We start from the raw sequence: 16,576 nt of genomic DNA on the forward strand, positions 1-16,576 counted from the left end.
TCCGTAGAAATTACCATCTTTATTTTGCGTTCAAATGGATGATGCCTCGTTGACATCTCACAGTACAGTGTTACCAACATAATAAATAGCCAGTAGACGTTGTACCAAAGAGTTTCATTGTACGACTATGACACGCCACCCACGCACGCACCTCTGACTCGAAGTTTCACTAGACACTACTTGATTGCGAAATATAGTTATATTTTGATTATGTTATATCCAAGACTGAATATCTATGATAAAACTTATCTTTAGTTCCTTCTCTGGGTCGTGTTTAAGCTTCCTGTGAAATGCCATCAAAATTGATTGAACGGTTATAGTTCAAAATACTAGGTTAACGGACACACTTAAAATACTGGTTACGCGTGTTGAACTTGAGTAGCTACTACTAGCTTCCGAAAGCGGTTTCGCCCACGTCCCGTTGGCCACTCCGAGCACCCGGATAAATCTCCTTCGATAAATAGGCTATCTAACACTGTTTTTTTTTTTCAATTCGGTCCAGTAGTTCCTAAGTTTTAGCTTTATGTAAAGAATAGCTTTCCTTTCGCTAGGTAGATTAAGCTTTTCGTACGTAGGTCCCGATCAATAGTCAGTTATTTTCATTCAATCGTCTGAGTTAATCAAAAGAGTTATTTTAGAATCCATTTATTTTCACTTCCTATTCGATAATACTCTCGTAACTCTCTAAAACAATCAAAAACAGCCAAAACCCAAATAGGTGTTGGCAGACACACCAAAAAAGAGTAAATTGTGTTTTGATACCAGCTCCAACTATATTGAAACACGTATTTCAAATAATTGGGATCATTAGGCAAGTCCAACTTCCTAGAAACAGATATTTAGATCCATTTTGAAAGTTCTGTTAGGTCCAAGTAATGTTCAGTGTTGCCAAAGAAAAAAACTGAAAAAACCGCAAATCTTATTTATTCGATTTAAATTATGTTTACTGTAAACTTAATTGGGTATCTTGTTGGGTTTTTGTGTTCGTAAATTTTCGTTTTTATTTTTTGGTTTTATATTTTGTGAGATCGTTGGAGGGTCTAATCCTTTGCGTTTAGAAGCCGATAAGATAGGATTATAATTTGAAGCTTAGTTAATTCTTTACATCAATGTTTTTTTCTTTTTCTGCCTCATTATCTTTGATATCATGTCACAGATTCACTCTTTTCTGCCAGTCATAATTATCGGCATTTTTATCGTCCCACTGTCGGGCAAAGGTCTAAGAACTATTGAGCGTTAATGATTTGACTTTTCTAATCGCGCGTCCGAGGCACTCCCTTAATTTTCGTAGACACGGAACATAAACTAGACCATCCAGGTCGTCAAGAAACCACCCAATCAAGATTCTGCGACACCACAAACCCGTGACGTCAGCCACCACAAACAAATGACTCTCGTCATCACACCCAGGACATTGACCTCTCAAGTGAGTGACTAATGAGTAACATAGTGGCTATCACTCGCTTCGGTCAGCCAACAATAACATACCTTCAGGTCTATTGTGTTTTTATAGCCACTAGCCACTCAGCCCTGTGTAAGAGAAATTGCAGAAGTATTACCTACTTTTGTACGCCATTGGGTGTGGTCATTGTCTATAGCTAGAGAAAGTTACGAGACTACAAACTTTTTATAGAGGAATAGGGAAGACTCTTCTTCTCTATGAATGAACCTTAGTTTAAATGTTTAACAAACAAAAACAAAACGTGCACGTTTTAATACTGTAAAATTTCTAAATCTGTTCATAAGCACGTTATGATAATTATGGTTCATTAATGCAGTCATTTTTACCCGAAATAAATTAAACAGTATTCCAAAGCAAAAAGGCTAAAACACAAGCCATTACTAAATAGAATGACAGCTGTCACTCAGATGTCAATCTGTCAAACGATTGGAATCTTCGCGCGCCATCGTTAGCAAAGTTACGGCTGCGTTCCTGTTTATTGTTTTGTGATAAATAGGTGATATGCGATAACAAATACATTAGCCTATTAGAACATAGGTGAAGGCTGTATTGTATTCTTTTTTTATCCGTTACTTCTAATACTTTAAAGTCGTAGCAGAAGGTTAAAATGACTATGAAAGAATGCAAACACTTGGCCGGGAGTGGAGAGACTCAACTTTATGATAGCACGATTCAGTTTGGGTCAGATTGTTACCTATGCAGACGAGCAAATTGAAATATACATAGATCCAAGAGTTTCCATAATTAAATATTAAATTCTAAGAACAACTTCCGAAGATTCTTTTGTTTTTTCTTCATGCCAAAAAGCAATACAGCATACAGCGAAACAGCCAGTGTCATACGACACTCATGGTCACACGACAAAAGCATGTTTACACAATGTGAACCTTCTGCTTGATACTTACATAATGACACCATGTACCAACACTCACTACTTTTCCGTTACCGTCTCTAGCTAATAAATTATCTTTAGATAGGTACACACTTACCTATTCTATTATTTATTTATTTCTACATACATTTTCAAACATAATGTAAAAAATACCTATCCAGCGATCTTTATGCGTCTTTCATGCAATTGTTGTCCAAATTTCAAATATTATGATTTATTTTCCTCCTACACAAGTCTGGCTGTCATTGGATGCAAGAATTTCATTATGAACGAGTTATTTAGTCGTATCGATTAATCATAATGAATCGATATATCTTTTTGGCTATTCGTATTTTAATGCAATTGTTGGATTAGGGCATTCTTGAGCTAGATCCTTTCAGTTTCATCTGCAGTCAATATTGAGACTTCTAGTAAGTGTTTAGAATTTTTCCATTAAGCTAATTACTAAGCTTTCCCGTATTTTATATGTCCATAAAAATTGAAACGCGAAGAACGATTGAAATAATAATTATTTCTCTGAAGCTGCAAGTAATCCGTGGGAAAGATTATAAGTGAGCTTTCAAAGTATTATATTTTTCAGTAGCAATTAAGTATAATGTAATGGCAATAAACCGAACAAAAAAGCTAGAAATCTAGTCCAAATACAATTAAAAGCAATTTATTTCAATTTTAACGACATTAAATAAGGAAACGGTCTAAAATAGACAAAATTAATTACGAATTCCAATGACTGTCCATCAAATCTGTCATTGAAGATTTCACATTCAACTTGTAGAGCAAGTTTGTAATTTTCTAAGAAAACTATTCTAAATCTAACCAATAATAATATGCGAAAGTATGTTTGTCTGTAATGATTTAGGGCCTATGCACACCACGTTTTTTAAACGCGCCGTCTCGACGCGGGTTTTGGGAACGCTCGTCGCCGGCGCGTTTTTATCCTGCAGAGCAGTTTGTTGTCGTTTGTATCGATACACACGCGCGGCACCGGCGCGTCTGTATCGATACAAACGCGCGTTTGCATCGCATCTGCATCGCTACAAACGCGCGTCGACGGCGCGTTTTTATCCTGCAGAGCAGTTTGTTGTCCTTTGTATCGATGCAAACGCGCGTCACCGGCGCGTCTGTATCGATACAAACGTGCGTTTGCATCGCTACACACGCGCCTTTGCATCGCGTCTGTATGTATACAGGTGTGCAAAGGTCTACAGGCTGCGTCTATCTAGCGTGCGTATCGCGACTGTATCGCTACAAACGCGCGTCGACGGCGCGTTTAAAAAACGTGGTGTGCGTGCATAGGCCCTTAAAAGACGGCTGGATCAATTGATATCTAACGCGGACATAGATAAAGCCCAGGAGAGCATAGACTACCTTTTATTCGGTTTCACTCGATTTCAGAAAAACAAATGTTTAGCGGTTATATGCCGAAAGAGGTTAGGTTCTACTGAACCCAATTTGGAAATCTCTGGATCAGATACAACGTCGGTTATCGAAGAAGAAGAAGAAGTCTCGTGAAAGCAGGCGAAACCGAATGAAATAGCTTGCGTGTTAATATTTTTAATTACCAACTAATGTTTCCTGTTAGGTAAAAGCTGATCTGTTGCAGAATTTTGGCGATAACCACATAAATCGGGCAATGATTTGCCAGTAACTGTAGTTTCGTAACCAGGTCGTTTTAGTAATTAAAATTTAACGTGGGATGGTAAATAATAGTGCGTCATCAGAATATAAGAGTAATGGGATGGTGTTGTTTATCTATTTTTAGAATTATTGAGAAGATCTAGTTTTTGAGATATCTTGATAATTAAATTTTAAATTGCAAATTACCTTACCTATAGCTGGATACTGTTTAATTATCCTAGAGCTTAATTTGTGCTGCTAAAGCACGACTTTCAATTTAATTATTAGTTTTGTTCCAGACCAGGCTTGTCCCAATTGTAAAAACGCCTGAAAGGTCATTCTTTACCTGCATGAGAAGAGTGCCTTGCAGTGGGATAATAAATGCCTGATCGTAAAACCGTGTTTAAACTACCGTAAAATAAATTCAGTAAATGGGAAAAATCCTTGTGACTACGAAAACTTTTTACGTGAAATTAAGACTAAAAAATAGCAAGAGTCAAATTTATATACTTAAGCGGTTTCTTTCAAGTAAAAATATAAGCCTGTAATAGCATCAAATGCACAACATAATGAAAACAACTAATCGTAAAGTTAAAAGTTAACCCCAAATGACTTATGCAAGTGGTTAAGGAAAATATCGCGTATAAACTGTATAACACTTTCTACGTTCGACAACACTTGACACAGGTGTTATCGTGACTCATAAGATGCTGAAGTATTGCCAAATAGTAGTCGGTAATCTTTACTACAGACTTGTGACGCCAAAAAGATTGCAGAGGAGGTATTAAAGATTGAAGTTAGAGTTACTTGATTTTTAAGTCTCGTTTTTCTTGGTTTTGTCCTAAGTTTGGGGTAATCTGTGGTCTGATTCTCAAAGTAAAAATTTACTTTAAATAGACTTATGTAAAGTTAAATTTTTCTCTGTCGAAACGTCAAGCTGGTGGCACATTTATAGACTAATAATAGTACGTCTATTATGAATGTACAAAAGCTGAAATTATTTGGACCACCTAGGTATGGGAGGAAGTAAAATATTTCCGTCGTGTAGCGCTGCTTGTCCAAAGTTGTGTTTCGTGGAGTAACTATAATGCTAAGCTCTTCAGCTTATAAGATGTGTATTGAAATATTGAGTAGGTTAGCATGGAAATATAATCACCACCACTATTATGATTTCGATATACCACGAAACGAGCTCTTAAGACTGAATGAATGCTAAAAAAAAAAAGGCCTATGCCTTCCTGTAAAAAGGCTTACAGGAAGGCATAGGCCTTTTTTTTCGGACGTCATAAATCATCAAATGACCCCTCCCGCTGTGGGTTAGCAGTGGTGAGGGAATGTCAGACTCTTACTGACTAAAAACCGTCGTGTTCCGTCATAGGCCTTTTATGTACCCCAGGGCCGCGGTATCTCTTTCGAACAACCCGCAGCCCCGGCAGGAAGCCTTATAGCTCAAGAACTATTGAATTGACTGTTGTTAACCATAATGCAATTCTCTGCAATAGAGGTAACCATAAACACACAATTATAAAGAGGATCTATTGATTCCTTGGCGCCTTATTCCACTAGACGGAAGTCAAGTTAGGTCTAAATAAGGTGGAATTTATTCAGACCTAAATTCAGTGATTAATGTGGTCAAGTGAATTTAGGAATATAACATTCCAAGCAGAATCCTAAACGTGAATAAATTCTTATGTGAATCGCTTATTTAAGACTCCTGAATTTCTGAAAAATTTGGAAGCCGACCCCAACATGCTTGGGAAAAAGGCTCGGAGTAAGAAGAATTTCTGAAAAGTTTGTTGAGTGCAATATAATTAAGGCCTTTAGCTTTTCTTAAGCTTTTGACCCAGGCTTCATACTGGTTACACACCTATAATAATGATTATGACTATGACCTATAATAATGATTATGACCTCACAATTTATGTTATATCTGCTACTTATTCTCAAAGCGAATTAATTTCGAAACTATCAATTTTATCGTCTCACATATGAATGATAGCAATAAATCTAATATGTTCATTGTTTGTGGGTTTGTTTGTCACACCAGTTTTATCATTTAATTGGCACTACGCTAGTGGCGTAATTGCTGGTACTTTTCTACTGAGACTGTGGACTTCAGAACATTTTTTTTTTGGATTGATGAATCAGGATAGGATAAGAATTAAGAAGATAAAAGTACATATATAGATATAACTTTATGAAGAACGATCATACTTTTAGTCCGTAGTTTAGTAGTTTTCCTAATTAATGTGATCATGGTTTATCGTAAAAAGATCGTAAGTAAATGGCAAAGAATAATTTCATGACGAGAATTTTTTGAAAGTTGAAATTAGCAGCGATTTATCATAAACATCCTGGATATGTTGTAAAAAGAAATTATTTAATCCTGTTTTTTTTTTAACAACTGCAGCTTGATAGATACTGATCTCTATTGAACCCAGGTCTGCGCTCTCAGTAGCAGCACCACATACAAATTTCGACAGTCGTTACGTATTCCACATACACATACAGACATACAAGACACTCGTTTATACTTATAGAAAGTTGCTCCCAAATCAGCCTGCTTGTCAACATTACTCAATACAAACCGAGATAGATTACAATCAGGACACTGTCACTTGCAATATCATCTTTATTGCCTACGACTTAAAGGTCAATGTAGATTTTATCGGCCGCAAAAATAAGTTTGTCGCGAATGCCTTCTGATTGGGACACCGATTTTTAGGATTTGATTTGAATATAATGTAGTGCATAATAAGATTGGTGATGGCGATTAGAGTTTTTGATTTAATTATTTTTTCATCTGTGCTCTTGGCAGTGGGAAATTCAGAACTACAAGAAAATCTTAGAAATATGTAATGTAGGTATTTTACTCAAATTCAAGTTCCATGCCGAAAAAATCTGAATAAAAATTGGAATTCTACACTTTCAGTATGAGATAAAAAAATGCAAAAAATTATGAAATAAGTTGAAAAAGTATGAGTTACAAGCATTAACACCCAAAACCTTACCAAAAACATTACTAAGTGGCCCTTTTCCGTAGGTAGGTATTTCTAAGTATGGAAATCCAACACTGCAGTTCCCACTACTTCCATATAGTTTTATTTGTTTTATTATTACATACCTACATAGTTCCCGTACACCATCCAGCCAGTGCTAATTGACCACTATTCCTAACGCCTAACCCGCATTCCATTTTCAAGCAGTTTGCCCACGCGCACGATCAGCTGACCACAATGGGCGGGCGCGCGGAATCAATCACGTACTTCCAAGAACATAACGGTCGCGCGCCTTTTTACTTTCTTTATGGCGTTCCTTTTTCGAAATTTCGTAATTAAGACCTTTTTTGTGAACCAAAAAGTATTTTGTTAAGAACGCGCTTTATTTCCTTGCTGGCTGATTTATCGCGCTATTTTGATGCCCTTTGCTGTATGAGTATTTTAATTACATAATTTGCGGAATAGGTCGTTGGGTTGTGTCCTGCTTTGTTTTAATTTTTTAAAAGGCGAGATTCTACCGGTATGCAATGTGACGCACGCAAATGTTTCTTCTGTACTTCTACTCGCCGTGGAAATAGTAACAAATTGCGTACGAACATTTCTAAAATATCCGTGAAACTGAAACCATTTTGCGCGAACAATTTGGATGGAATCTCGCCCTTAGATTATAGTTTTACTTTTTTTAATACAAGGTAATCCCGGGCTTTTCCATATGCCGACGAAATTGACATTTCCATTCCATTTTCCATATGCAGCAATCACTTTTCAGATTATATCATAGAGCTTCAATGCGCTTTATCTCTTACATTATTTATAGTGTTTCTGTGAATCAGTGAAACTCAGCACGATATGCAATTAATAAAACGAAAGCTACTCAATTACTTTTGTTATTTTAATATGTTTTTTCAAGTGCTCATTAATGTTTTTTTCAACTTGCAATTCTATGACACGCTTTATTCGAAAATCGAAAGAACAAATTCGAATTAGGAAGGTCATTAGACAAACAGAATCCATATTTCCGGGCGAGAGGCTGGCAACACTCGGCACCCCGCCATCTTGCCCGAGGCGATACAGCCAATCGGCGTGCGTTCTTTATTCAAAAACTACTTTACAATGCACTTTTATTATTTTATATTCAGTGGACATTTTCATTGTGATTGAAAGCAATTGGTTATTCGTGCTCACAGTTGAGTATATAGATTTTTCATTGAATAATTTTACTTTTATTAAGTATCCGGGTATCCCAGTTAATAAATGCTGTAAGTCTACCAATGCGTAATTTTTGCCCAAAAGCGTTCTTTTTATGTAAAATCTAGTACATAACTAGTGAACAAATAAGCTGAGCATGTCAATTAAAAAACTCAAATATCTCATCAGAAGATAGGTAGATAGATAGATGGATATTCTTTATTAGGTACACCAATTTTACATTTTTGATCTAAAACTAGTTAAAGTAGATCGATTAAAAATCGTCCTTACGTCAAACGTGGCCTATTTTACATAAGGGACTCATTTAGACTCCATTATTGATCACATAATTTCGAACGCAAGCCATCAAACTTCCAAATAACTTTAAAGTCTAGTTTGAACTATCCCTCTCTGGGCTATTAAATAACACATATACATAAATATAGTATACTTTGTATATGTATACAGCCGGAGGGCACGCGGAGACAGGGCGGCACTACGACGGAAATTAACGAAAGTGGTTTCAAATCCCTTCGTGTCAACCGAAAATATCGGAGGTGTTGCCAATTCAAAAAATTGTGAATATGATTCAATTTGACAGTGGGAGAATATGGTGATTGAGAATTTTGGTAATAGGTAGAAAATCTCTTACGTACCTATATGTAGGTAGGTAAATACTACATCCTCGTGTGTTCGCTTGTAGTTCTTTTTTTATGGAAAATCCTCACGCTGCACCCAGCGGGAGGAACCATGTTTCTTCTTACACCGTTCATATACCAGGGTAACTCCTGAAAAATACTGCAGCTTCCCTTGTAGTTTTTTAAGAAGCCAAGTAGTAATTATTCAGACAGTCGATTTTCAACAATATACCTACAATTTGGGTACGAAACACCCAAAATAAGGATACCTACTCTACCACACCTCTACCTACAAAACTAACGTCATCTATTTTAACACTAAAAAAAATCCACGTCATTCTCTCGTAACCAACAAGATTAGCATTAATAAACCCATTAAACAGTAATACTGTAACATTGTCGGTACATAAGGCGCACTACACACGACTGATCACCAATCGCGGCGTTCGCTGTCTACTAATTAGCGGCCTCAGGGTGGGGTGAGGTCATACTATCGGTTTTTGCAATGTTGAAAAGTTGGGGCGAGTTGCGATCGAGTTTTGGGTGGAGTAGTTTGAGTGGTTAGAAAATATTGGGTTTTAATAGTGTTTGGTTAAGGTGTCATCATTATTTAAAAAATCGGAATGTTTTAATCATACTTATTTAAAATGTTGATATATTTTGTGTCCTATTTCTGTTTGTCACAGATGGCACATGAATTCATATTAAATTAATGTCTCCTGGTCGATTACTAAAACTTCTCGTCTTTTCATGTCTCTCATAATTTTCCCTCACTCTGAAAGAACTAAAACCATTCGAGAAATTCTCACTAGAAATTCACTTACCCAAACATGAATAGTGCAAATAGTAACCATTTCAATATTAAAAAGGGTCACATAAATCGAATATCAATCGTAAGGTCGAGAGCACATGGTTACCCCGAGGGCGGAACGCCCGCCCTCCGGCAGTCTGAGCCGAGCACGCGACGCGCGCGATCGTAAACCGAGCTTTACGATTCCTTTACGATTTTACCGATACATCGATTAAAAATCCGATTCCCAATCGATTATTGTGATATAAACTCTAAATATAAAAGTCAGCATTCCAAATCATGTTATTGTTTCTCTCATTATATTAATCACAACATAGGTTTGTTAATTAAAAAATAGTTGTCGGTTTATAACTTCCCGTTATGTAGTAAAATTGTTCATCAACTACTAGTTTCTCTATTTAATAATAATTATTTGATACAGCGTGCTGAATTGGTTTAATCGATTTTATTTGCAAACGATATTAAAATTTAGTGATGGGCACGAGCGCGTATCAACGTAATTAGTCGATAAACGAAATTGTCTGAAATTAATTACTTGTATTAAATGAAAAGCTATTGCTAGTAATTAAAATATTTTGTTAATAGTGCGTTCGTAGATTCGTTTGAAATAACTTTTGGTCGTTTAGCTGTAGGTATATATTGTATAGGCCGAGCGGCATTGTTTATCTTTTGTTTTTACATTCGCAATCGTCGGCCGACCGATTGATTAATACGTTTCATTAAAATATCATTAGTCACACTTTTTATCTAGATACAATTTAATGATAGTGACTTTTGTATTGCTAATACCACCAGGTGTTCAAATAACTTTTATAGTCGGGGCCTAGTTTTTACGCGTACTCTGTATTATTACAAGAATATTTTAGTTCCGCCCCATCCATGTAGGTTCCTAACCAAATAAATTGCAAGCTTAAAGCAACTATTAAAACAATGTCTATAAGCACCGCTCATAGGCTAATTCTGACATCATCACGTATGCTTCTTTAGTACTATTAAGTGTAGATTGCATCTCGTTTTGAACTTAATAGGGTAGCACGTGAGTCGACAAACTATCGACATAAATCCGCCACTCGGTAATAAATAAAAAAAAACCATCCAGTAGTCGGTATTCGGTCATCGAGCCGGCGCACAAGCCACCAATTTAAAAAGCAATCACTAACCGATTGTAGCCCGAATCGCCCGCCTTTTAAGGGACCGGTAATTATCGATACTCGAACATTTACATATCAGTTTTTTGACATTCGCTTTCACCTCACTATTATGGCAATAAATTGTTTTAGCCGCGTATCGACTAATTCATAATTATCGCGATAATCCGACGCTTATCGCGATTTAAATTAACTTGATGAATGAATCGGTAATTAATAATAAATTATTTATTGATATATTTGTGATTGCATTCCTGTTTTGTTAAAAAAGTCTCATGAATGAATAAGAACATGTTATTTTGTGCTGAAAGACTCGATCGTAAATCATTGCTAACATTAGTAACTAATATTGTTGGAATATAATACATAATAATTTATTTTTGAGTAGATAAATTATAACTTCTATAAAGAACCTAAATTAAGTCATTAATTAAAATCCAAAGATATCACCAAACTCCAAGTTGTTTAAAAAATACCTCTAAATACCAAAAAACATGTCTAAAATAATCAAGTTATGTTAAAAAGAACATTATAGTGCTCTTAACATAAGTTAAGAGAAATCGTTTTTTGTGTGAAGTGTATCAAAAGCTTCGGCGCTGGCGTACGTGGATTTATCCAGTGTGATCGAGGTGCAGGTAATTAAAAAAGATTAAAAATAATGTAGATAATAATTAGAAAAATTGCAAAAAGATTCTCTCCGGCGGGGAATCGAACCCCGGTCTCCCGCGTGACAGGCGGGGATACTGACCACTATACTACCGAAGACTTGTTGTGGAAACTTGAAATAGCTGGTCTATTGTTACTATAACTGTTACAGCCTTTTTATCGTCCCACTGCTGGGCACAGGCCTCCTCTCACACGGAGAAGGATTGAGCATTAATCCTTCTATTGTTACTATGTATAATATTATTTTATCATTTCGTGTAATGAAACACATGTGCAAAACAATATTCTTCCAGTAAGTAAAGTAATCGTAGAAAATCGTTTATTTTCGTAAATTTGTACTTATCGATAATTTCTCTACCTACATTCCATTTGATAAAAATATTTTTTTTTTAATTTAGCTTAATTCCTATCCTCACTATTTACTTAAATGAATATTGAGGCAGCCATGTTTTATTTTATTTTACATAAGTACTTATGTACTTACCTGTTTAGTTTTATTTTATGAAACAGTAGATATCTGGTAGATTTTCATATAAATAATAATATGAATTAGGTACCTAATAAGAAATAAGAAAATAATTTCTATTTACCGAAACATAAAACAAAAATTCTCCAACTTTCACCATATTGTTTCACCAACAAGTCAATGATTAATAACAGAATAACTCCAAACAATGCATAATTGCTCGATTCCACTCGGTATGTTAATGAGACATACATCCGAATCGATTTATTATTGCATTCGAATAGAGACGTACACTTAATACACATTCCACGATTGATTGATGGCGAGTATCCGATTGTAACCGTAAATCTATTCGATTAGATTGGCTATCGATACTGCAATCGAGATTACGAAGCTTTCCTTTGCTTGTTTGCATGACTGAGCCTATTTTAAATAAAACCTTTTTATATGTTTGTGAGCTGAAAAAATATTCAGATCTCCAAAATATTGTAATCAATTTTACAAACGGTATAATATGATGTTTAAATAAGTTACTTTCTGATTGTACCTAATAACTTAAATTAGAAAATTACTGACTGTACCCAATAGATTAGGTACATAAATAATTTGTATTTTTATCGCATTACACATCAACTAAAGGCGATAAAAAAGAAACTGTGCAAAGCCAAGATTGTAACACACAATACGAAAAGCAATATATTTTATTTAACACCGCCAAACAATAGGATTTCAAACGCCATCATTTCGCATTTTATCTCAAAACACAGTCACATACATCATATAATATTTTCTATTTTGACAGCTAAAGCTATGAAATACAGTTAGGCAGTATATCTGTCTATTTATCACGTCACCGATTTATATGTGTGTCTATCAAGCTTCCTAAGTAATGGGTGTAGTGTCGCCATGGAGAATAAAATGACAAGCGGAGGTGCCATAATCTTCTAAATGCGGGTGTGCGGGAAGAGGAACGTTACTCCTTTCGCCATAATACGCCTTCTATGGACCCGGTCATTTTTTGTATAGTAATCAAAAATCGTTGAAAGATGTCTCAAAGATCCCGAATGCCTCGTTAGTTCACTCGTAACTGATCGTAGTGGTCATGCCCACCGTACGAATATGACCTAGAAGAAGGCCTGACCTACCTGCATTATGGTATCTCCGCTCACCTTCCTTATTCCGTGGTATAGTGTCTCCATCTTAGTCACCCAACACGCGTTGACCCCGCGACCTGGGTAAACAATACCTCCTTTCACCTCCACGCATAGACAATATTAAGAACGTATTTATTTTTGTTTTATCAAGATTGTCTTTTGATTTCCCAATCGGCCTTTTGATGATATCGGTTGAATACTTTTTATTGTAGGCCTTTTTGATTGAAGGTAAAATTTAATTTTACTATTTATGCTCAGAGAATAGGCAGTCGCTTCTTGTAAAGCACTGGTACTCAGCTGAATCCGGTTAGACTGGAAGCCGACCCCAACATGTTTGGGAAAAGGCTCGGAGGATGATGATGATGCTCAGAGACCATTTTGCAACGAAAATAAGAAAGTAATGTTTTGGTAGATAAATCAATTGAATAGCAAAATTATGCGACATTTGTTCGATTACAAATCATCAAGCAATCATCAAGCCCACTAGTCATGTCTATACAGATCTACAACAAACTACCTGAAACACTAAGAAATGAAAAAAAGACACATATATTTGCAAACAAATTGAAAAAAACTTCTAAGCAAATGCTACTATAGCGTTAAAGAATAAATATCTTGACGATAAAAAGATAGTCGAATGAATAACTTGCAAAATAACGTTTTCCTAATCTACTATTGTATCTATTATTATTGTATCGTATTGTATCTACTACTGTAATTAAACTTTCTAGCCTTCTTTTGCTGTGCCCTAACAGGGTCCATAATATGTACCTAACTTTAAGCCCCTTGTAACATCCTTATAACTTTATGGTATGCAAATAAATATGAATATGAATTCTTTTCATAACTGTATTAAAACGATTAACTTTTATTGAACTATAACTTACACCTACCTACTTAATAAATTATAGCTGACGATAGTCGGATATAATTAAATTCAATGTATCTAATTAAGGCTTTAGTTTTAATGCAAAACTAGGTAAATTGCTTATTTTGTATACCTACATTATGTCTCACTTTAAGAACTTACTCAATCTTACCAACAAAATAACACAATTAATTATAAAATATAATATTCTAATTTAATTAAGTTCCCTCCTATCTTACTATGGTTACGCGCATAAATCAAGTGAACAAAATCAGAGCACTTGCAACACGGCGCGCGCGCACGTAGCGTTGGCAACGTCATCTTATACTTATTGGCTTGACTTTAGAGTAGCTCTAGAAGCATAGAACCTTATTACAGTTTATCAAATGTAAAACACTGCTTCCCGTGGTCTAACTCGTATTCTGAAGGAAAATTGCAAACTACCCCAAAATATGTCATCTGCTGTAGGTAGGCTGAACTTGTTTGTTATATACCTACAATTTTAATACCTTATGTCGTAACCATGACTGTTTTAATATGTATAATTCGTAAATATAACTTTTTTTAACTGCTTGGTCAATAAGATAAGTTTATAAAAGTGAAACAGTCTCTTTTGTATTTAAAGTTAAGGATAAAGTACAGAGTGGTTAAGCGGCAAATTTTCAAAGACTCGATCAAAAATTCTGTAGTTAAGTTTTTGTATAAAGGAGCTTATTCTAAGAAGTATACCCACACTTATTTCAATGACAATGACTAATCAAGGATCTACCTGTCAAATTAACCTACGTCTAGACGTTCTAGTGTTATTTTCTGCCAACAAGCTACGTCAAAGCATACATTTTGATGAAGTAGTCTATAATAAAAGAAATTCTGCGATAACAGATACTTTTGACAGACTTTATTGGTCAATCAAACTTTCCCCGGAGGCCAGACTTGAAATATCACTTCTAACCATTTACGGCTGTTTATTAGTTACCTGCTAATGTTTCAAACATTAAACTATGATGAATGTGGACCAATTAATAAAATTTAATGACCAATAAAAAATATTTTTGAAACATTTTTGCGCTACTACTACTTGACCAACAATTAAGTGTGTAGCACCTATGTCATCATATCACGACAAGTTTTCACCACATCCGGTAACAAGGTGCATAAATTAAAACAGATAATAAATAAAAAAAACTAGATCGAAAGTAATCGATTAGGTGTCGTGGTGTAACTCGATATAGATACCGTAAGTTTTGTAATTGATCTACATTAAATCGAGAATAATTTTGACGGAATGGGTTCCTCACTAGAGATTTGAAATTGGAATAGCTATACAAACTTTTTTCAGCTTTAATAGCTTGTCTATGGCTTGAGTTTTTTTTTATAGACTGCAAAATAAAGATGGCGGTCTGTTGACCGTTTTATACGATCGTTAGCGTAATTAAGTGAATACGCACAAACGTTATTGAATATATTTTTAAGTCATTAAGGAATGTAGTCTACTTTTATTAATATTTACAATGCAATAAATAAATAATGAATAAGTTATTTATTATAGACTGTTGGAAAGCTCTAAATAGTTTTATTGTTATTTTACTAGTAGTTTAAATGGCTTGAATGAAACTACTTATAATAACCCATGGCGCGATTTTAAAGGCATCAAAACATAATTATGAAAACTGACACTGTCTTTATAATGTACTATTCTACCTATAAATCATCGGGATTTCGTTTTGAGTTTTGTAGCTAGAACAAGCTAGGCATAGAGAAATAAAAATACCTTTGATTGCCAAAGCAACAGTTAACTTATTCGAAAATTCGAACAAATTACTAACAGACAAACATAGAGCACATATTCTTTTCAATACTGTTCAGTTAAAAACTCTTTTTGTATTCAAGTAATGACGCACGTGCCAAAAATCATCATCATCTCTCAGAAATGACTTAACCAATATGGCTTCCCTTACAACTATAATAAATCAAAACCCATTAAAATCACATTTCGCTTAATTCTTTGCATTAGGACAAATTGATTACTACAATCCAACGGGTATCAAATAAACTTTAAAAATAATTATAGGCCGCATATATCATAGACAAGAAGTGCTAATTCGTATATTGCGTGTAGGTTTATAATGAAATCATAAGGTCATCATTGTCTATGCTGATTGTAAGATCGACATTACTGGGGTTCGGGAAGTTTTCCTGTAGAGGAGATATGCTATTAATATACCAAAGCTAATTAAGTAAAGACTAGAATGAATCGAAATACTCAATTAGACTTAGCTTTATTTTGTTAATTTATAAAGTAAACTTGCTGTTGACAAAGTGAACTTTATATCATAATATAAACATAAAAAAACACAGACATCTAAATTGAGAACTTCCTCCTGTTCTAGAAAGTTAAAAATCCTAGACAATTTTCGCTCAAAACAAAAGACAATCATGGAATATTTACCGCCAAAAGCCATTATCTATCTAAAAATTAGTATCCCTGATTGAGCCTTTGATGTCATTAGGTATAGAAAAAAAATAGGTATGTGTTTACTGCTTCTCGTAATCAGGGGTTTTTTTAATTGGAGATCAATCAGTAACAGTAGGTACCCGTCGGCACCTCACAAAATTGGTATGATTGATTACTTACTAGTCTATTGATCGGTAGCAATTTCATCAACC

General features: G+C 34.9%; 1 protein-coding gene and 1 non-coding gene across 2 annotated transcripts in view; one reads left to right on the plus strand and one right to left on the minus strand.

Moving 5' to 3' along the window:
• The window catches only part of LOC124641545 (transcription factor AP-2-epsilon), a 44,016-nt gene that overhangs the window by 7,703 nt on the left and 19,737 nt on the right, over positions 1-16,576 (plus strand). The gene's annotated exons all lie outside the window — the stretch shown is intronic.
• On the minus strand, positions 11,449-11,520 carry Trnad-guc. The gene has a single exon. It is a non-coding gene; the product is annotated as a tRNA-Asp (tRNA).

The sequence above is a fragment of the Helicoverpa zea genome, chromosome 22 (genome assembly GCF_022581195.2).
Source record: "Helicoverpa zea isolate HzStark_Cry1AcR chromosome 22, ilHelZeax1.1, whole genome shotgun sequence".
In the NCBI taxonomy this organism is placed as follows: domain Eukaryota; kingdom Metazoa; phylum Arthropoda; class Insecta; order Lepidoptera; family Noctuidae; genus Helicoverpa; species Helicoverpa zea.